This window comes from Pseudorca crassidens, chromosome 6, assembly GCF_039906515.1.
Source record: "Pseudorca crassidens isolate mPseCra1 chromosome 6, mPseCra1.hap1, whole genome shotgun sequence".
Taxonomy (NCBI): Eukaryota; Metazoa; Chordata; class Mammalia; order Artiodactyla; family Delphinidae; genus Pseudorca; species Pseudorca crassidens.
Genome location: NC_090301.1, coordinates 37,815,216 through 37,838,233, shown reverse-complemented (window position 1 = coordinate 37,838,233; position 23,018 = coordinate 37,815,216). Strand labels below are relative to the sequence as shown.

At 41.3% G+C, this 23,018-nt stretch overlaps 1 long non-coding RNA gene across 2 annotated transcripts; it reads right to left on the bottom strand.

The window, feature by feature from the left end:
• Positions 1-6,602: 6,602 nt before the first annotated feature.
• Positions 6,603-22,677, bottom strand: LOC137226382 (uncharacterized). Of its 2 annotated transcripts, none has more exons than XR_010944331.1 (4): positions 22,386-22,677; positions 19,352-19,502; positions 13,396-13,588; positions 6,603-6,859 (listed from the first exon to the last, which is right to left on the bottom strand). It is a non-coding gene; the product is annotated as an uncharacterized lncRNA (long non-coding RNA). The 2 variants fall into 2 exon arrangements; XR_010944332.1 differs by lacking the exon at positions 6,603-6,859 and adding an exon at positions 13,065-13,254.
• Positions 22,678-23,018: the final 341 nt, after the last annotated feature.

Genomic DNA, 23,018 nt, shown 5'->3' with positions numbered 1-23,018 from the left:
GGAGGGGACTTTAACACCCCACTTTCACCAATGGACAGATCAGCCAAAACGAAAATAAATAAGGACACAAGCTTTAAATGATACATTAAACAAGATGGACTTAATTGATATTTATAGGACATTCCATCCAAAACAACAGAATACACTTTCTTCTGAAGTGCTCATGGAACATTCTCCAGGATAGATCATATCTTGGGTCACAAAACAAGCCTTGGTGAATTTAAGAAAATTGAAATCGTATCAAGTATCTTTTCTGACCACAACGCTATGAGACTAGATATCAATTACAGGAAAAAATCTGTAAAAAATACAAACACATGGAGGTTAAACAATACACTATTTAATAACCAAGAGATCACGGAGGAAATCAAAAAATACCCAGAAACAAATGACAATGAAAACACAGCAATCTGAAACCTATGGGATACAGCAAAAGCAGTTCTAAGAGGAAAGTTTATAGCAATACAATCCTACCTTAAGAAACAAGAAACAGGACTTCCCTGGTGGTGCCGTGGTTAAGAATCCACCTGCCAATGCAGGGGACATGGGTTCAAGCCCTGGTCCGGGAAGATCCCACATGCCGCAGAGCAACTAAGCCCCTGCACCACACCTACTAAAGCCTGTGTGCCTAGAACCCATGCTGCGCAAGAGAAGCCACCTCACTGAGAAGCCCATGCACAGCAACAAAGAGTAGCCTCCTCTCACAACAACTACAGAAAGCCCACCCGCAGCAACAAAGACCCAACGCAACCATAAGTAAATAAACAAACAAGTAAATAAATAAACAAATAAATAAAACCTTCCTCCTTTAAAGAGAAAAAGAAAAGAAATAAGAAACATCTCAAATAAGCAACCTAATCTTACACCTAAAACAATTAGACAAAGAAGAACAAAAAACGCCCAAAGTTAGCAGAAGGAAAGAAATCATAAAGATCAGATCAGAAATAAATGAAAAAGCAATGAAGGAAACAACAGCAAAGATCAATAAAACTGGGGCTTCCCTGGTGGTGCAGTGGTTGAGAGTCCGCCTGCCGATGCAGGGGACATGGGTTCGTGCCCCGGTCCGGGAAGATCCCACATGCCGCAGAGCGGCTGGGCCCGTGAGCCATGGCCGCTGAGCCTGCGCGTCCGGAGCTTATGCTACGGAACGGGAGAGGCCACAACAGTGAGAGGCCCAAGTACAGCAAAAAAAAAAAAAAAAAAAAAAGATCAATAAAACTAAAAGCTGGTTCTTTGAGAAGATAAACAAAATTGATAAACCATTAGCCAGACTCATCAAGAAAAACAGGGAGAAGACCCAAATCAACAGAATTACAAATGAAAAAGGAGAAGTAACAACTGACACTGCAGAAATACAAAGGATCATGAGAGATTACTACAAGCAACTCTATGCCAATAAAATGGACAACCTGGAAGAAATGGACAAATTCTTAGAAATGTACAACCTTCTGAGACTGAAGCAGGAAGAAATAGAAAATATGAACAGACCAATCACAAGTAATGAAATTGAAACTGTGATTAAAAATCTTCCAATAAACAAAAGCCCAGGACCAGATGCCTTCACAGGCAAATTCTATCAAACATTTAGAGAAGAGCTAACACCTATCCTTCTCAAACTCTTCCAAAATATAGCAGAGGGAGGAACACTCCCAAATTCATTCTACAAGGCCACCATCACCCTGATACAAAAACCAGACAAAGATGTCACAAAGAAAGAAAACTACAGGCCAACATCACTGATGAATATAGATGCAAAAATCCTCAACAAAATACTAGCAAACAGAATCCAACAGCACATTAAAAGGATCATACACCATGATCAAGTGGGGTTTATCCCAGGAATGTAAGGATTCTTCAATATACACAAATCAATCAATGTGATACACCATATTAACAAATTGAAGGAGAAAAACCATATGATCATTTCAATAGATGCAGAGAAAGCTTTTGACAAAATTCAACACCCATTTATGATAAAAACCCTCCAGAAGGTAGGCATAGAGGGAACTTACCTCAACATAATAAAGGCCATATATGACAAACCCACAGCCAACATCGTCCTCAATGGTGAAAAACTGAAACCATTTCCACTAAGATCAGGAACAAGACAAGGTTGCCCACTCTCACCACTATTATTCCACATAGTTTTGGAAGTTTTAGCCACAGCAATCAGAGAAGAAAAAGAAATAAAAGGAATCCAAGTCAGAAAAGAAGAAGTAAAGCTGTCACTGTTTGCAGATGACATGATACTATACATAGAGAATCCTAAAGATGCTACCAGAAAACTACAAGAGCTAATCAATGAATTTGGTAAAGTAGCAGGATACAAAATTAATGCACAGAAATGTCTTGCATTCCTATACACTAACGATGAAATCTTCCCAGACCAGGGATCAAACCCATGTCCCCTGCACTGGCAGGCAGATTCTTTTCTTTTTTTTTTTTTTTTGCGGTACGTGGGCCTCTCACTGTTGTGGCCTCTCCTGCTGCAGAGCACAGGCTCCGGACGCGCAGGCTTAGCGGCCATGGCTTATGGGCCTAGCTGCTCCGTGGCATGTGGGATCTTCCCGGACCGGGGCACGAACCCGTGTCCCCTGCATCGGCAGGCGGACTCTCAACCACTGCGCCACCAGGGAAGCCCCCGGAAACTTTTAATGTATAAAAAAAGAGTAGCTAGAGATGGCACGTGACAAACAAAGCTGTAATTTCTAGAGCTGCTGTCTCTGCCCTATCCTCACTAGAGATTTCCTCTCTTCAGGGGTGATGTGCAGAGACTTAATAATCACCATGCTGCCCAAACAGAAGGCCCCCTGAAGCCCCCTCCTGGGCCAGGTGTGGCCCCTCTAGTTGCTGCATGTTTGGGGGGACGGGGCAGGGGTCTCGTAGGAGGGAAGTGGAAGAGCACTGGGGGCAGGGAGGGGCTGATAATAGCAGCTATTTACCAATTAGTATGGAAATATTTTAACATTTAGAAAATCATTGTGGCCACATTGGTGTTTACCAGTTGAATATCAGACCTGCTATGACCCTTTCTTCTACATCTGTCCTTCCCTGTACAATGTGGAAAGACTGTACGATGTGGAAAACATGAGCCAGGCTGTAGTCTGCCATAGGCCTGAATCCCTGCTGGATCACCTTAAGCAAGCCATTAACTTCTCACACTCTCAACGTTTTCATTTATATAAGGCAGAAAACACTTGGTCCTATAGTTTTCTTAGAATTAAATGCAATAAGATGGATAGATGCTTACACATGGGGACCAGCACATCGCAAATTCTTCACAAACGAAAGCTGCCAGTATAGTAATCTGTTTCTTGTGCACAGAAAAAAAAAAAAAAAAAAGACACAATCATCCCTTAGTATCTGTAGGGAATTGGTTCCAGGACCCCCCACAGATAGCAAAATCCTCAAATGCTCAAGTCTCTTATAAAAATGGCATAGTATTTGCATATAACCTATGCACACCTCCCATATACTTTAAATCAGATTACTTATAACTGATTACTAATACAATGTAAATGCTACGAAATAGTTGTTATACTGTATTGTTTAAGGAATATGACAAGAAAATGTCTGTACCTGTTCAATACAGACACAACCATAGTAGGCCTAACCTCACAGTATAAGTCAGCAACAACATTAACATAGTCTATCCCCAACTGCTTGAACCCATGGATGCCGACCGCTGGATACGGAGGGCAATTGTAACTTACCCAGTCATTAGTGGATGACTCACGTTAGCCAGGCCATGTTGAAGATGTGGGTTTTAAGGTTTGACTGCTGATAACCATTAAAATACAACCACAATGAGAACATCTGGTTTCAATAGAAATTCTAGTCCCTGTGTTCTTTGAATCCGTTTAGGGTTTCTTTTTTCCCCCTCCAAAACAACTGAAAGCTTTGTACTAAATTTACCATTTCTGAGTTGAAAACGTTCTTTATTAAAAAACAAATAGGCTCTAGGACTATGGGAGACAGTTATATATTTTGGCAAGTTGCGTTTCCATTAAGTGCATATTACATAGTCACCGTGGTAAAGCAGTTGAGACATTTCTCACTGACCTTTCTGCCCCAATTATCTAATGCTCAGCAAAGCTTTTATGGAAAATATCATCACAATTTATAGCTAATGGGTAAGCCGAACACTGTCTGTGTCTTTAAAATATGCCTCTTCATCCTATATTAATGCTTATTCAGTACTAGTTTTCACTATTATACATACTATTACAGTGAACATGCTTGTAGTTACATCTTTGTGCCTCTATCTAATTATTTCCTTAGAAATTCTTAGAAATAGAATGTCTAGGAAATATGGTATACAGATTTTTTTAACTGAACATATATTGCCTTCCAGAAAGTTTTTATTAATTTATAATTTAAGCAATAGTGTATGAAAGTATCTTTCTTCATAGTCTCATCAACATTTAAATCTTGGGAATTCCCTGGTGGTCCAGTGGTTAGGACTTAACACTTTCCCTGCCAGGGGCCGGGGTTCGATCCCCAGTTGGGGAACTAAGATTCCACAAGCCATGTGACTCAGCCAAAAGATAAATAAATAAATAAATCTTTACCAGTAGCTGAAAATGTCACTTTGTTTTATTTTGCATTTCTTCAGTTCCTCATTAGTTAAGCATCTTTATATTCGCTTATTAACCACATGGTTTACTCACTCTCTTTGAGTCCTTTGCTCATTTTTCTACAGACTTCTGACATTTTTATTATTATAAACTTTAAAAAATATATATAATAAATATAAATAAATGTTACTTATATAAATATAAATACAAATGAAGAACTCATATAATTATGTAGAGTGGGTACTTTAAGATTTTAGCTATTATAATCTTGCCTGGTAAAAAGAAGTTAGAGTCATTCTTCTGTTTTAGTTTCAAATATATTGTTTGGAGTATATTTGAGATAATTTCGTACTGGTTAACAAGACCTAGCCACAATATTTAGATTACTACTTTAGTAATCAAGATAAGCCAATGAGCTATTAGTAATTAATCTTTGCTCCTCTGAGCTGGCCTAAGAGTAAATAAATAGGCCCTGCCCTTCTGGTAACAAACTTGGGGAGGGGAAAAGGGAAATCACCTGTGAAGGGCAGACCTTGCTGGTATTTCTCTGCTCTTGGTTGATGACGCCATAAAAATCAGCAACTATTATTCCCTAGCATGAGATCCTTCAGCACTTGGCAGCAGGAGGCCCAGAGGCACGGTCCACACCTGGCTTTGTGCTGAGGGAGGACTGGTGGGTAAGGCTGGGAGGAGAGAAGATAACAGAAGGCAGGATCCTCTTCAGGGAGTGAGGAGGGCTAAAGATGAGTATCCTACAGGCCAGGCCAGCTTCCTCCAACTGTGCAGTGGGGGGCAGTCAGCCTGTGGGATGGCCGTCCTCACCAGAACCTCAAAGCTTTGGGAGGGCTGGTGGGGCTTCAGTGGTCCTGGTGGGGCCTCTGTTGATTAAGTCACCTCAGGAGTAAATCTGCGTATATGCTAAGATCACGGGTCCTTCTCTGGTTTCTATGCAGTGATGAAATGTATAATTTTGGTACTGTTTTTTATCACTTATTTTTATTTATTTATTTATTTTTGCGGTGTGCGGGCCTCTCACTGCTGTGGCCTCTCCCGTTGCAGAGCACAGGCTCCGGACGCGCAGGCCCAGCGGCCATGGCTCACGGGCCCAGCCGCTCTGCGGCATGTGGGATCCTCCCGGACCGGGGCACGAACCCGTGTCTCCTGCATCGGCAGGCGGACTCTCAACCAGTGCGCCACCAGGGAAGCCCTATCACTTATTATTTTTATTCACCAGTTTATACATGAATCTCCATTTCTTTCCAATTGGGTCATAAACTCCTTGAAGGCAGAATTTCTTTGTAGACTTCTTAATATTTAGCAAAGTTTTAAGTATGCAATAAATACTCAAATCCTTATCTCTACATAGCACACAACCTACTAATAGATAACAGAATTTTTCAACATTAAATAATGCTATATGAAATAAATATTTTATTACTGAACTATTATTTATTTTCCAGATCTGTAAAATGGGAAAGAAGAAGAGAGAACACATAGGAAGGCAAATGGAAAACATGGTATTCTTTCTAGGTCACAGAGTTTTATAATTAGAGGGCGTCACAGACATCATTAATCTAATACATTTATTTTACAGAAGAGGAAAATGAGACTCAGAAGGAAGGAGTAATCTTTTTGTTTGTTTTTCCTTTTAAAAAAATAAGATCATAGATAGCAGCTTTTTTTTTCCCACTTATAAAACATGAACGATTCCCCACGTCATTAGATATTGTCCTATGGCATCTTTTTTTTTTTTTTTTTTTGCGGTACGCGGGCCTCCCACCGCTGCGGCCCCTCCCGTTGCAGAGCAACAGGCTCCAGACGCGCAGGCTCAGCGGCCATGGCTCACGGGCCCAGCCGCTCCGCGGCATGTGGGATCCTCCCGGACCGGGGCACGAACCCACGTCCCCTGCGCTGGCAGGCAGCCTCTCAACCACTGCGCCACCAGGGAAGCCCCTATGGCATCATTTTTAAGAATAAGTATTTTAGTGTAAGACTATGCCACATTTACTTAACCAATCCTGGGAAGGCATTTTAACCTTAATAGAAATATTACCAATTCTCAGTAGTAAAAACAAAAACAAGAAAATGAATAATTTGTTACCTTGGTATGAAGATTTAAAGCTAGGTCCACTGGAATTTTGCTTTGACAGCAGATGGTCAGTATGCAGGAGATGATTATCTGTATATAAAAGGAAACCAGGGGGCTCCCCAGGCTCCCCTTTTTTGCCTTCTCACTTCTCAGTCATTCCACAGTCTCATTCACTCCTATGGCTTGATTTACCCTAAAACAAAAAACAGAAAAAAAAAAAACAAACTAATTCACTGTTATTGGTATTATGTAAGTCCCTTCTTCACCTGGCCAGGCCCACCTCTCACCCTCACCAGTCACCCCACCGTGTCCTGCACTACAGCCCCTCCCCACTTATTCTCCAGGTCACTTTGCATGTGTTGCTCGCTTTGCTAACATGCTTGTCCTCCAAACCTCTTATGCCTGTCTTTCAAAACACAGCTCAGCTATTATTTCACCTGAAGGCCTTCCATGGCATTACACCAGTTGCCACCTGGAGTGGGGCTAACCCCACCCAACTCTCTTCTGCAGTACGTGCAGCCTCTGCTCTCTCTCCAGGACTTATGACGTGGAATTATAATGCTGTTTTCTTGTCATTCTCACCCATTTAATTGTAAATCCTTGAGGGTAAGGGGATCTTCAGCATCTTGAACATGCCTGGTGTGCAGTAAAGTGCTCAGTGAATATCTGGTGAATGAACTAGAAACTGCTCTTTTAAAATTTCTCACATCATTTTATTTTTTGTCTCCCTACTGCACTGATCGCAAACCTCCCTACCTGTTTTCAACATCACAGGGAGTCCACCCAATAATCCTATCCCCCTCCACTCCTGGCGTGCACCTCTCTCAAGTGGACAATCTGCACGACATCTCTGATCCCCACCCTCCTCATTCCCACCTCTACACTCCTCTCCAGCCTGCTTTGTTCTCACAGCCAACAGTCAAGGACAAATACAAGAAGTTCCTCCTACTTAAAGTTGTCCATGATGACTTTTTTCAAGGTGTTTGTTTAGTTATTATAGACTTTTTTTCTAACAGCCTGATTTCAAATACTTACTTAGTAATCTTTGATTTGTGTTCTGATATTTTGTTCGTAAACCATGCTCACTATATTCACCTGGTCACCTCTTACTCTTAATGAGTTTTCCTGACAATTAGCACGTTATTATTGTCTAATTTCACTTGATGTTGTAAATATATAAGAGATAAATAAATATAATTTCTGGTTCTCTTATTGCTTCATGGGGTTATCAGATCTTCCCATATAACCATGTCTTTCCCAGGAGAATGTATTTTCCCTCTATATTCTGTTATTGCTCCATAAAACTCCCAGAATAGTGTCATATACATAATCAACAATAAACTATTACTTTATTAGTTGACTTTAGGTAGTTAAAACATTTTTCCTAGTGTTATAGAAAACACTTCTTATATATTAGAAAATAATATCATAAAATATTATAAAGAAAAAATTCATCCTGCCCCACTAACAGGATTTATACTAATTCTAAATCAGTAAAGGCTTTGGGACTTCCCTGATGGTGCAGTGGTTAAGAATCCACCTGCCAATGCAGGGGACACGGGTTCAAGCCCTGGTCCGAGAAGATCCCACATGCTGTGCAGCAACAAAGCCCGTGCGCCACAACTACTGAGCCTGTGCTCTAGAGCTCACGAGCCACAACTATTGAGCCCGCATGCCTAGAGCCCGTGGTCTGAAACAAGAGAAGCCACAGCTATGAGAAGTCTGCGCACCGCTACGAAGAGTAGCCCTCGCTCGACACAACTAGAGAAAGTCCGTGCACAGCAACAAAGACCCAATGCAGCCATAAATAAATAAATTTATAAAATCAATCAATCAATCAAGGCCAAAATAATGGGGTTTTACTTTATTTCACAGAATCAGAGAGTCTTACAGTGGAAAAGAAACTTCAATACTGCTTATTCCAACACACCCATTCAATAGTCAGATCCCCTCCTGCAGCTCCACAATGAAGCTTTGCAGCAAAGCATACAGTGACAGGGAGAGCCCCACTTTCTGAAGGCAGCTCTGTTAGAAAGGGCTTCCTGATGCTGACACACAAATCTATTTCCCTGCAACTTCCTCCCACTTGTCCTACTCTTACCCTTCTGGAACCAAACAGAACACGTCTAATTCTTCCACATGGCAACTATTCTAGTATTTGGAGATAATTGTGATGGCCTCTCTCATCCTTCCCTGCCTCATATCCTCTAGACTAAATCTCCGAACTTCTCATACCTTGCCATCTGTGTGGTGTGTGTGTGTGTGTGTTTCCTGACTATGATCCACTTTGTCCACATTCCTCAAAGGGTGGGCCCACAGTGCTCTTGATTAGGGGTTGCAAATTCAGACACTCCCAGGGACCAGACCCTACTAAACGTAAATGTGAGGCTATGGCCCAGTGTAAAGACATAAGGAGTGATAGGAGTTGGACTTAACCCCTGACATAAGGCTTTCATATTTAAAACTTGAAACCCATGTGCTGGCCAAATAATATTGGAGCATGTAAGCCATATTTGCCCTTCTGAGCCACCTGTTAGCTGACCAAAGTAAAGCTGACTGTCACCTCCCTTCTACGAAAGAGGCAGCTGGCATTATATTAAACTAGCTATTATATGTGTTTGTGCATATATATATATATACATATGTATATATAATATTATATGTTATAGGAATTATGTTTTTATTTGTTTTGTATAGTTTATAATATTTTCTATATAGTAACTTTATACTATAATTATAATTTGTACATTATGCATTATATAATTTATATATTGTATAAATGTTGAATTTTACCTAAGCCCTGTAACCATGGAAAGCAACCTCCCCTCTTGTGGGAGGGACAAGATAGTAGTATGGGATTAAGAGATACAAACTGATATGTATAAAATAGATAAGAAATAAGGATATGTTGTATGGCACAGGGAATTATAGCACTATTTTGTAATAACTTTAAATGGAGTATAATCTGTAAAAATACTGAATCATTTCATTGTACCGCACACCTGAAACTAATATAATGCTGTAAATCAACTATACTCCAATAAACAATTTTTTGATATATATATATTTTTATGAAAAAGAAAAAAACCTCCCCTCTTTGTGTTCTGAAGAACAGTTTACTGCAAAGAACCACCTTTCCCCAATACGATGTTAATAAGACTCACATATGCCCTCCCTTGTTTACAAGGCCAAACACAGACCCCCAAAATTCCTTTTCTTTGCCTCATAAATGATTAGCTGAACTGCTCTTCCCAAATAAGTTTTGGTTAGGCTTCTCTTTTTCCTCCAGGGCCCCAAACTTTAGCCCTCCTCAACCTGAGCCAGCATACAGCCCCTGCTAAGAAGAGACTGGCCTCAGAACATCCTCTGAACTGCTATCTGATCATGCTACCTCTCTTCTCACTCGTCTACACCTGTTTCTTTGCTTACTTTTCTCTATAAAAGAAAAATCTTTTTGCCTGATTTTTGAGAAGCTTGCAGATCTCATGGTCAAAGCTTTCTCCCTATTGTAATATAGTAATCTCTTTCCCCTCCTGACAATAATCCTTTTCAAATAAAGTGTCTCCTTCCTAAGTCTGGATTTGTTTTTTTATTTGACAATATACATATACCATGTTAAATATTAATAACACAGTAATATGATTATATTTGGTTGTCTAAGCTTGCATTCATTTTAGTGATAACCACAGCACACTACTGAGTCACAGTGATTAAAATTCTAAATCTTTTCCCAATATATTACTGTTAAATCTGAGTTCACCTCTTACAAGTCTTCTTATCAGTTGATTTATTTTCTTTGGTGGGATATCTCATTACTTCTGGCTGGTCAAGACATTTTAGGATCCTAATTCTATAACATCACTGAGGTAAGTAGTTCCCTTTCATTTACTAAATTTGCCAAAGAGCCTTCAGTAGCTTCATTTGTGTCATCAGTAAAACATGTTCATGATATAGAGCCAAAAACTTAGTCCTCAGGAACCTTTCTCCTGGTCCCTTTTATTAATAGTTTATTTAGAGTTAACTCTAATAGGGAAATAAATAGGTAACACATTAAATATGAAAAATCATTGGTACTTCCTTAAAGGAGAGGCACAAAGTAAGTATTTGCTGAGTGAATGGTTCAGGAAGAACCACATTTCAATGTAATATCCTTTGATTTAATTGAGCATTTTTATTAAGTTTTGTATTTGCGCATTAAATAAAATACCAGTGTAGACATGGAAAAAAACCATAACTGCATAACTAGCTCTGACCCACTCATTAGTCTTCTGACTATGTGATAGTAGAACCAGTTTTTTAAAACTTCTATTCATTCATCCGACAAATATTTATTAATATTTATTGCATACCTACTGGTACCAGATACCATTTTAGGCACTGAGGATAAAGAAGTAAACCAAACTGAGTTCCTACCCTTGTTGAGCTCACATTCTAGTAGGGAACACATAATAAATAAGTCAGTCAACCAATAAATATGTAATATAATGTCAGCTTATAATAAGGGCCTTGTAGAAAAATAAAGCAGGTTCGCAGATAGAGAATGATGGAGGGAGGTGATACTTAAGACAGGGTGGTCAAGAGAAAGCTCTCTGAGGTGACATGTGAGCAGAGACCTGAATAGTAGGAGCAAAAATCCACACAAATACCCAAGAAGAGAGAATCCCAGGTCAAAAGAAAGGCAAGGGCAGGGGCCTGAGATGAAACATGGTTGGCTTACTGGGGGGACAAAAAAGAAGGACATTGCAGCCACCCAGAGTGAGAAGGGATAGAAAATATGAGAGACAGGCAGGGCCCAGGTCACACAGAGCCCAGAAAGATATCGTAAGAACTTTGGATTTCGTCAAAGATGATGGGAAGCCACTGGAGGACTGAGACCAGGAGTGTGACATGGCCTACTTTTCCTTTTGCAGGATCACTTCGGCTGTTATGTAGAGAATACACTGAATGTACTGTGAGGCACCAGAGAAGACATGATTTTTTTTTTTTCTTGGTGCCTTTCTTGTATCTCTTTTACAACCCATGTAAGGACATTTTTAGAGTTTTAAAATATTTTAGCACCAGTGAAATGGATGGGATTAGTCAAGCATCCAATCAAAGATGCATGAGCTTTAGAATAGTTGCTTCAAAAGTTATTGTAAATTTCACCCATCCATGAAATACGAAATGCTTAGGTTGAAAATTACTTCCAACTGTTCATGAAGATATATGTACTACTAATGTAGTTCTGCGCATGTCAGAACTCTGGAGGCAAAGCTGGGGTTTGGCTCAACAATGTTTCTTTTAAGAAAGTAGATGCCAAAGGCCACTTCAAAGAAAATTATACGGAAACTATAAGACCATCAAGACAGAGGTAAAGAAGCAAGAGGAAATAATGTAGTAAAACTCTTTGCATTTTAAATATCTTTGTTCGCTATTAACAGTAAAAATTACACTTACAAATGTATTACGTTAGAACTCCAATTTATGATCCTCGCTGCTCGTGATTACTCAAAATCCTCCACCATCCTCCACCTTCTACCTTGCTGACTGAACCCTGATTTGGTTCAGAGAAGCAATGTACCCAGGAGTCTCAGGTGGATCAAAATTGGCCTAAACTAATCATTATAATCTTTTCTTCCTCTTCTACCTTCCTATGCAAGTGGAGGGGCCATATGACCCACTTCCGGCCAATGAGGCATAGGCAGAAATCTGCTTGGGAGCATGGTGTGAGAAAGATTTGGCTTTCTGGATAAAAAAGTTTGGACATAGCTGGGCTCCCCTTTCCCTACTTCTTCCTGCCTTGTATTTAGCCATGCTGACTACTATTTGATGTATTGCAACGATGAGGGAAGGCCAAGAGATTTATCAGGACAGTGGCCACCATCTTTAGCCACCAAAACACCACCAGATGCCTACTTCCAGACTTCCTGTTGAGTAAGAAATTGAAACTCGGAGTTCCCTGGTGGCCTAGTGGTTAGGATTCCGGGCTTTCACTGCTGTGGTCCAGGTTCAATCCCTGGTCATGGAGAACATCCTGCAAACCACACAGCCAAAAAAAAAGAAAAGAAAAGAAAAGAAATTGAAACTCATGTGTTTAAGTCTCTGTAAACTGGGTTTTCTGTTACTTGTGGGCAAATGAATTTTTAACTGAGACACTTTAAGTCACCAATATTCTAGGGAAATAAAATGCCCATTATTATGATGTAATCTAAAATGAACAAAGTATACCAGTCCAAGTTCAGTAATAATTGGGAAATATCGATGATACTATAAATCCCTTCAGGATATCATCAAGGAGCATCTATCCTGATCTTTCAGGTTTCTCTTAGATTTGTTTTGGTTTAATTTTTTTAAGTGTCTTTTGAGAAAGATAGCTAACTATAGGGAGAATCTGAATAGGGAGGGGGTGAGTACCTGGTGTAAAGGGATGGACAAACCCAGAAATGAACTTTCATCTGCTTTGACTAGGTCGCCAAGTTCAAGTCCCAGGACTTTGACAGCAACTAGTCACATACCAGCCCCTCTAGATGCTTGGAATTCCGAGTCTGATTCTAGATTTGTGAAGAAAGAACCTCCAGGACACAGATCTCCACTTTGATTAGCTCGGAACTAGGATGAAGAAGCACAGAAATCTTCTGAATAAAAAACATATGTTACATATAGTCTACTACTGTCACTTGTGCCAAGTGAATAAATACTCAAGAAGGATTCTAGTGGACATGTGGTTTATTAGCATTTGATTCCTTTTACCTGGTTGATGTGGAAAGTGAAGAGGTGTGCCCTGGTTCAAGACTGTCTTTTCCTCTTTTTTTCTTTTCTTTCTTTTTTTTTTTTTTTTTTGGTGGCATCTGTAAAGCATTTCACTTTCTAACTGTGGATCACACAGTGCCTTCATGGCTCATATTACTGCCTTCAACTTTGAGTCCCTCTTTCCACCTCCACTCTTAAAAGAAATAAAAGAAAATGAAAAAGGAAGTCAGTTGGAATTTATTTTCCTCTCTCTGTAGCAGATGTTAAACTCAAACTTTTAAAACGAAGGAATATTAAAAGAGGCCTCTTTTTATCCCAGAGCAACTGCCCCCACATCCTAAGTCCCAGCCTCAGGAGGAAGCCTCGCCAATGTGATTTTTTATCCAGGGTGCAGACAGAGGCCTGGAGCGTGGGCTAGCTCAGCCCCTTTCCTATCGTGGGCCTTGGGTGAGATTTTGAATCTCTCTGGGTCTCAGTTTACTCATCTGAGGGGGGTTGGATGAAAGAATCTCTGAAATTATTCCAACTCCTAAGAGTAATGAATTTTCTCAAAAATTTGAATGTAAAACCACTGACCAGGGCTTCGCTGGTGGCACAGTGGTTAAGAATCACCTGTCAATGCAGGGGACACAGGTTCGGGCCCTGATCTGGGAAGATCCCACATGCTGCAGAACAAAAAGGCCCCTGCGCCACAACTCCTGAGCCTGCGTGCCGCAGCTACTGAGCCCAAGTGCCACAACTACTGAAGCCCACATGCCTAGAGCCCGTGCTCCACAACAAGAGAAGCCACCGCAATGAGAAGCCCGTGCACCGCAACAAAGAGTAGCCCCCGTTCACCACAACTAGAGAAAGCCCACGCAGCAATGAAGACCCAATGCAGCCAAAAATAAAGTGAATTAAATAAATTAAATAAAAAAACAACACTGACCATCCCTATGAGAAAAGTCACTTTCCCTCTTTTTTCCAGTTCCTTTTCTCAATAACCAGGAATCATCTCATTAATTTGATTTTACGAGGGGTTTGTTGCTAATCTCAGTCACGTGGGGTGAAAGCTCTCTATTAAAGTAGATGTTTGAGAAGCTGCCCCTTTAATTCAGAGATGTAGTTTTCATCTGTTTAGAGAGCTTCACATGACAAATATCAGTACTTCTCCTCTGCTTCAGTATTTTTGATGTGAGAGCTATTTTTTGTTCATGCCTGATCATAGCACCTGTATGCTATTAAAATTTTCTCTCTTCCCAGAACCTCTCTTTCTCTCCCCCACCCCCATATACATGCACACATGTGTTATGATCCTTCTAGCTAATTCAGTTTTCCAAACTGAGGTCAAAAATCTTTTGACTTCCGTCCTGCCTAGTAGCTCCATCCGATTCACTAGTATCCATTCTGTTTTCTTTATTCACAGTCTGATAAACATCATTCCCTTGCATCCCTCAGACTATAGATCTTTACAGATGGAAGTTCTTGAGTGTGCCTTTCTAGACAACCTAGCCAGATGCTTCCTATAACAGTGGGGGGGGGGGAAATGATGGGTTAAAAAGAACTTGCTTTGCTCTTTCTCCTTAAAGACTAGAATTGTAAGCGTGAGCTCTTTTGCATACAGTCATGGCCCCCATAGTAGAGGATGGTAAGAAAAAGCAAGATTCATGTTCACACAGTTCCTCTTCTTTTCAACTCAAGGAAATGCCCGAGGCCAATTCACTTAAGACTTATTTAAATTTTATAGCTCGTTTTTACAGCATCCTGAGCCTCTGATTCTGCCCAATTTTGTCATATTTCAACAAATGAAAGGTGATTTTGCTGTTAAGCTGCCTCAAGAACAGAAACCTTTGCTCAAGAGAAATACAAGAAGCCAAGGAACTTAGGCTGGGTTCATACTTCTCATTGTTATCACCCAAGAACATCTAGCATGCTCTTTCTCTTCTTCCCTGTGGGGAAGCTTGAAGCTTCAAGGCCCAACTCAGAGCCACATGGTTTTCATTTCCTGGCCCCCTCCCTCGGGCTCTGCAACATCCGCAGCACACACAAAGGCCCCATCCTCTGTTTGCAGACTCAGGACATCGTCACTTGTACATTTTTCACAGAAGCAAATGAAGCATAAAAAGTCCATACTCTGCATACATATCAGCCCACATAATAAATGGCTGCCTGCCGGCCCCATTCGTTCCCTCGATTTGTACGAACGCTTACGTTTGTTCAGAACTTCACAGCTTACAAAGCACTTTCACATTCATTAATCTCATAGAGTCCTCACCGTAAGCCTGAGAGAAGTGTACACCTTTCTCTTCATGTTACAGATGGCAAATGACTGTGTGAAGAGGTGAGGTGACTGGCCAAGGTCACACAAGTCAGGAGCAGAGCCAGGACTCAAACCCAGCCTCTGACCCTGAGTCCAGAGATCATTTTTCTCCCCAACAGCTATAACCTATGCAATGTTCTCTCTTGTTAGATTGGAGACATACATGAATGAGGGCCTGACTGGGCAATGCTGGGTTCCAGAAAAGGCTGTCTGGAAAATGCAGTATGAAGAGGTGCTAAGAACCCGGGCTGTGGAGCCAAACAGCCTAGGTGTGAGCTCTGCCTTCTAATAATTCCAGGGGGCTTGTTCACATGGTACTTCATGTGAATGGAGTTCCTAGAGGTCTTCAGTGCAGCTATCCTGGGAATTACTTGGCCTCCCTGTGACTCTGTAGTCCCAGCTGACAAATGGGCATAATAATACTTCCAAGGCTGTTGTGGCAATGGAATAAAATAAGGCTTGGCCTGGCCCAACAGAAGACACCCCAAGATCCCCTGTTCCCCTGGAAGAATATTCCCCTGATCAGCATCTCCTTGGGTATGTCTCCACCCATATCCCTTTCTGTGTAAATGTTTGCCTCCAGTAAAAGCCTTCCCCTTGGGCTTCCCTGGTGGCACAATGGTTAAGAATCCGCCCGCCAGTGCAGGGGACATGGGTTCGAGCCCTGGTCCGGGAAGATCCCACATGCTGCGGAGCAACTAAACCCGTACACCACAACTACTGAGCCTGTGCCCTAGAGCCCTTATGCCACAACTACTGAAGCCCGTGTGCCTAGAGCCCATGCTCCACAACAAGAGAAGCCATCGCAATGAGAAGCCCGTGCACTGCAATGAAGACTAGCCCCCACTCACCGCAACTAGAGAAAGCCCGTGCTCAGCAACAAAAGACCCAAAGCAGCCTAAATAAATAAATAATGTAATAATAATAATAAAAAAAAAGCCTTCCCCTTATATCCTCCACACTGTCTACTGTTTCCATGGCTGGGCCACCCCATGATCCCCATCATAGCAGTCTACCATGTACTGAAGACAGCACTGAGCCAGACACTGTGCTAAACCTGAATACACATGCCCTCCCTTAATCCCATGTTTCAGGATCTCCCCTGTCCCATCACTAAACTAGGCCCCACTGATGAATGAGCATGATGAGCTGTTCCAGGGGAGTCTGGATGAGATGATTCTCATCCAGGTTCTGCCAGTAATAATCTAGGTGACCAACAGGGCCAGGATTTCCCCTCTCTGAGTCTCATCTAACTCTTCTAGTAGGAGAGGTTTCCTAATACCTGTCCTGTCCCTTAAGAGAATGGCTGTCTTCTACAAACAGTATGAACCATGAAAGCCAATGTAAGAGCCTCTGAGTTATTATGAAAAGAAATGGCCAGGCAGGCTTCCCTGGTGGCACAGTGGTTGAGAGTCCGCCTGCCGATGCAGGAGACATGGGTTCGTGCCCCGGTCCGGGAAGATCCCACATGCCGCGGAGCGGCTGGGCCCGTGAGCCATGGCCGCTGAGCCTGCGCGTCCGGAGCCTGTGCTCCACAGCGGGAGAGGCCACAACAGTGAGAGGCCCGCATACCGCAAAAAAAAAAAAAAAAAAAAAAAAAGGCCAGGCTCTTATTACTTGCCAAGAGCCCAGCTTTCAAATCTGCCTCCAAGAAGTACAAACAGAACTTAGCAGACAGGGATGGGGAAGAGGTCTAACTACCATCATAATAAAAAATTGGGAAGCTCCAATTAACAAAGGTACTACAGCAATGTTGGAAAGAGGGACATGAGGGAATTAGAGCTGAACTACCCAGGATTTCTAGACTAAAAGGGAGAAGGACAGCAGAGAACCTTAGGGTACACAGCCAATTTCTTTTGTATTCCTAGTTTCAAGCTGACCATGTGGACTGAGCATCAACTTTCTGACAACCAGACCCAGCCCACCTGCATGTTTCTTACCTGTGCACACCCATCTGGCAACCACATGGAATCTCGCTCCTTTTATTTCCCCCACTCTGCTTTTCATGATTTTAAATAACAGAACATTAACAGAGTCCCTGAATTTAGACCTAGGGTGATCACCTTTCTGAATGCCAATTCCTCACCTTGTGTATTTATGGGACAACTAGATGTGAGATACAACTCAGAAACTCCCCTGGAGAACTAACATGTGATCAGGCCAGAGATGCTTGTTCAGTTCCACACGTTTGCTGGGCACCTGCCTGGCCCTGTACTGGGCACTAGACATAAAAAGGCCCTGTACCGGGCACTAGACATAAAAAGTACGTGAGGCATGAGACTGGCCCCCATGCCATGATGGGTGGGGGAGGGATGATTTAGGCTCCGGCTATTTGCTTTAGTTATTACTTCAATTGCTTTCATTGTTTGTTTTCTTCTTTACTTTATGTCTTTTTTTCCCAAGGCAGGGAAAGGGAAGGTAACCCCAGCATCTGGTAATAATTTGCAAATCTTGACACTCTCCCTAAGACCAACTGGAAATATCTCATGCTCTAGCATCATTTTACAAGTCACTAGCAAAAAAATAAGCACCTATCTTTTTAAAGATTTTTGTAATTATGAAATAATAGAAAATAAATATATTGACCTTTGCCCCCAGATCCTGACACAGAATCCTAAATCTCTTGAATTTCCTGGGTGAAAGAAGGCAAAGCTTGGAGGGCTCCTGGATGGGTGATGGTCACCAGAAAAGTCAGCCATGGTTAGAAGCTTGGAAATTTCAGCCGCATCCCTTATCCTCTAGGAATGGGAGAGAGACTAGAAATGCAGTTAATGGTTGATCATGCCCGTGTGATGGAACCTCCATAAAAATCCCAAATGTAAGTGGGGTTCGGGAAGCTTCCAGGCTGGTGACACATGGTGTTAGGAGAGTGGTGCACTCAGAGGGAGCATGGTAGCTCTGCACCTCTTCCACCTGGATGTTCATCTAGATCCTCTATCATACCCTTTTATAACAAACCAGTAAATGTAATTGTTTCCCTGAATTCTGTGAGCCATTCTACCAAATTATCAAATCCAAGGAGGGGGTCATGGGAACAAAAATCTATAGCCAGTCGGTCAGAAATACAGGTGACAACATGAGACTTGAGATTGGCACCTGAAGTTGGGAGCATGGCATCAGTCTTGTGGGGACTGAGCTCTTAACCTGTGAGATTTGATGCTATCTCCAGGTAGACAATGTCAGCATTGAATTTATAGGACACCCAGTTGGTGTCATAGAGAATTGCTTGAGGGCAGGGAAAAAAACCCACACACATTTGGTGACCAAAAGTATCAGAAGTGAAGTGCTCTGTGTGAGTGGTAAAAGGGAAACACATATGAGGAAGAGAGTTTTTCCTACTCAGTAATAAAACGAGGGAGATGATTATTTGCATTAAAAATAAATTATTTTTTCTTTTAAAAAAAAAACCCTGTACGGCTTCCCTGGTGGCGCAGTGGTTGGGAGTCCGCCTGCCGATGCAGGGGACGCGGGTTCGTGCCCCGGTCTGGGAGGATCCCACATGCCGCGGAGCGGCTGGGCCCGTGGGCCATGGCCACTGGGCCTGCGCATCCGGTTGCCGCAGCGGTGAGAGGCCCGCGTACAGCAAAAGAAAAAAAAAAACCTGTAAATTATTTATATTGCCTTCAAGGAATATTATTAATAAAAGCCAGTCTTTACCTTGAAGTCTTTATTCCACAGTGAGGTTTGTCCACTATCATGGGCTAGTTCCTGCTGAAAGTTGTTAAAACGTCTGGCTCCAAAATTTTGTAAGCTACCAGTTGAAGGGCCAGCCTTTGTTTTCATGGTCTCTGCTGCCCCCTGTCAGAAACTAGGGATGTTACAGGAAATAGAATTTTTTGAACAAAGGTTTTCTCAATCACATGATAAAATAGGATATGCCCATGCCTTGTGAATTAAGACCAAAGAATTATTTGCTTTAAAATGCACCTGCTTGCTTTGCTGTCTAGAAGTTCTTTCACAACAGTAATAATAATCACAGCAGTAATAATCTGTCTGAAATAGTTTGGGGTGGTTGTCACTAATGGAGTCCCTCAGCCTGTGGGCACTGAGTAGCAGACAGGTGCTGGGCCCAGTCCACAGGCTCACGCCTTTCACAGACCACTGGGGAAGACACACGAGTGAACGGACAACTTCAACACGGAGTGAGGAGAGGTGTGTGGGTACCAAGTGCTGAAGAAGCACACCGAGGCAGCACCTTAGCCAGTGGGTTCCAAACAAAGTAAAACGACCCATTCTCAAAGAAAGAGCAGGAGCCAGCCAAGAGAAGAAGAAAGCAAAGGGCTTTTCCAGATAGTGGCAACTGTGTCTGCCAGGGCAGGGAAGCCTAGAAGAGGGTGGCAAGTTCAGGCCACAGCGAGAAAGGAACTGAATTATGTGATGAGCTTACTCCCAGCAGCCCAGCTGTCACTCCTCTGCCTGATGACTGCTGGCTGCGAAGCCACTTTATCTCATTGCCTCAGAGCATGGCTGGGTCAGAGCTCAAGACAAAGGAGAGCAAGAGGGATTCCCAAGGAGGTCAGTTGAGCAGGATATCCAACCAGCATCTGCCTTGTGTTCTGCATGCATTTGATTTACATCCACAAGAGGTGAAATATTCTGTTAGCTAGCTAAGGACACTGTCTCAAGACTTGAGTCGGGAAAGGAAGCCATTCAATTGTCAATAAAGACTTGCACATGATCAGAGATACTGTTCGCAAGACAACCGAAAGCAAAACCAAGGGAAAAAAAAAAAAAACAGTGATCATCTATGGGATTTGAAAACAACCTATGGGAGACACTTAAAATTTAATGCTCATTTCCGCTATTTCCTTTCAGTGCTGGGCATATTGCTTCACCTTGTGAAAGCAGTTTTGTCTTTGTCAGAATACACACGTACCAAGGCATTAATCATTTACAGTTTTCCATTATTTATCTCATTTCCATTTAGTGCACCATCTTTCAGTGAGTCATATGTTTTCCCTTTGAGAAGTCTTTTGGCAAAATTTTTCCATTATTCTTTCCTTTTCCTTTAGTTTACTCTCTATCAAATATTAAATATACATTTATTTCTATACTCTTTAATGATGTTTTCCATTCTCCTGGTCTCCTAATGACTTATTTGACTTTATTGGTCCTAAAGGATTTTGGTGAAAAAAATGATACCCTTCCCCCCAAAAAATGTATTTCTCATTAGTCTAGAAGAACAGGGTCAAAAACTAATTTCAATAGTTAAAATCATTAAAAATAACACTGAATGGGAATGTAAAATGTAAAACAGCATGGACGTTTCTAAAAATAGAAATACCATATGACCCCACAATTCCACTCCTGGGTATATATCGGAAAAATAACAAAAACACTAATTCAAAAAGATAAATGCACCACAATGTTCATAGCAGCATTATTTACAATAGCCAAGACATAGAAGCAACCTAGGTGTCCAACAACAAATGAATGGATAAAGATGTGAGATGTACACACACACGCACACGCACACATAAACACACAGTGGAATACTATTCAGCTATAAAAAATAACAAAATTTTGCCATTAGCAGCAACATGGATGGACTTAGAGGGCATTATGCTAAGTGAAGTAAGTCAAACAGAGAAAGACAAATACTGTTTGACATCACTTATATGTGGAATCTAAAAAATACAACAAACTAGTGAATATAACAAAAAAGAAGCAGACTCACAGATATAGAGAACCAACTAGTGGTTACCAGTGGTGGGGGGAGAGAAGCAATATAGGGGTGGGGGAGTGGGAGGTACAAACTATTGGGTGTTAGATAGGCTCAAGGATGTACTGCACAACACGGGGAATACAGCAAATAATTGTATTTAAAATTTTTAAATTAAAAAGAAAACAAACACTGAATACATGCACCAGTGGAGAGAGCACCGGCTTGGGGTCAGACCAGTCATGGTTCAAATGATAGCACTACCACTAAACCTCTCTGACCTTTAATTTTCTCCTCTGAACAACTGGCATAATAAATACCTACTTCATAAGGCTGTTGTGAGAAACAACTGAAGAAACTGATGCTAAAGCACTTTGGAAATTATGAAATATTAATCAAATGTAAGGCTTGTATAATTGTTTATTCAATAAATGCAGGTTTCATAATTTTTCCTTTGAACACCAAGGTTCTAATCATGACAACATTCTTTATTTGCCCATGTCTCACTGTTTTAGGACCTTGCCAAGATCAGGAATGATTTCCTTCTCTCTTCTAGGCCCCAGCTAATTAATTCTTGTTAAAACTAGCACGACAAAAATTTCAGCACATAAGAAAACAGCATTGCATTCAAAAAGAATTTTCCTTCATTTTTTTTTAATCCAAAGTAATATTAAGTAGTAATTACTATCCATCCCTTTTCAGGCCACTTTTTTGTTTTGCAGAAGTCCAAATTGTTTGGGACTCTTTAAGACAGATAACTCTGGTAGGCCATGGCAAACATCCATGGACTAGACTCAGTAACTGCAATAAAGGGATTAAGTAGCTTGATCCCCTTTAATAATATTTCTTGGGCAGAGATGATTGATACCATTAACAGCTAATTACAAACTTATTTTTCTTATTAGAGCAAGAAGAGGCTATTTTTTTCCTCTAAGAAAAATACTAAAAAGTAGGATCCATGTATAATTTCAAGGTGGAGACAGAGAAATATTAAAATTTGCAGAGCATTAACTGCTTCTGTTTCCTTACCCTGTTATGACATGTGTACATGATCTTGTGGGGTGGCTGGCTAGAGCACCTCAGTGCCCCGCTCCAGGAATAACAGTGACAGCTCATCAATCCCAACTCTCCTGTGGAAAATGTCCAGGAAGCCGCTCAACATGCAAGTCAAATTAGCCACAGTCTTTCGGAAGGTTCACTATTAATCCTTTCTGCCTGAAAGATACAGAATATTCTATTTTGTGGTATAAAAAATCATTTTTCTAACACCCTCCAGACCCCTAAAGATTGGACATCTAGAGAAAGTAGCAAGCAAGTAAGCAACTGAAAAACATGAAACCAGCTTGTATCAATTCCTTCCACAACTGGCCAATTTCTTCTGCAGTGGTTGGCTAGCGATGAGACAGCGACCTGCAGGGCCACAGTGTCACAGTAAAGGAGGTGGGAGAAAGGTGTTGGGTGGGGTCTTTGATTTAATCAGTCTAAGTGTCTTCTTTGAACTAACTCTGCCCTGAGAATGTTTCTTGGACAAACTCTTTACATACATCTATGCTATAGATCCAGGAAGTGAACCAGGAATATTGATCTTCCTGCAGCAGAGTTCAAATTTATGCCATTTCCCTACTTGAAAACCTTCAGTAAATATTTGGTGAATAAATGAAT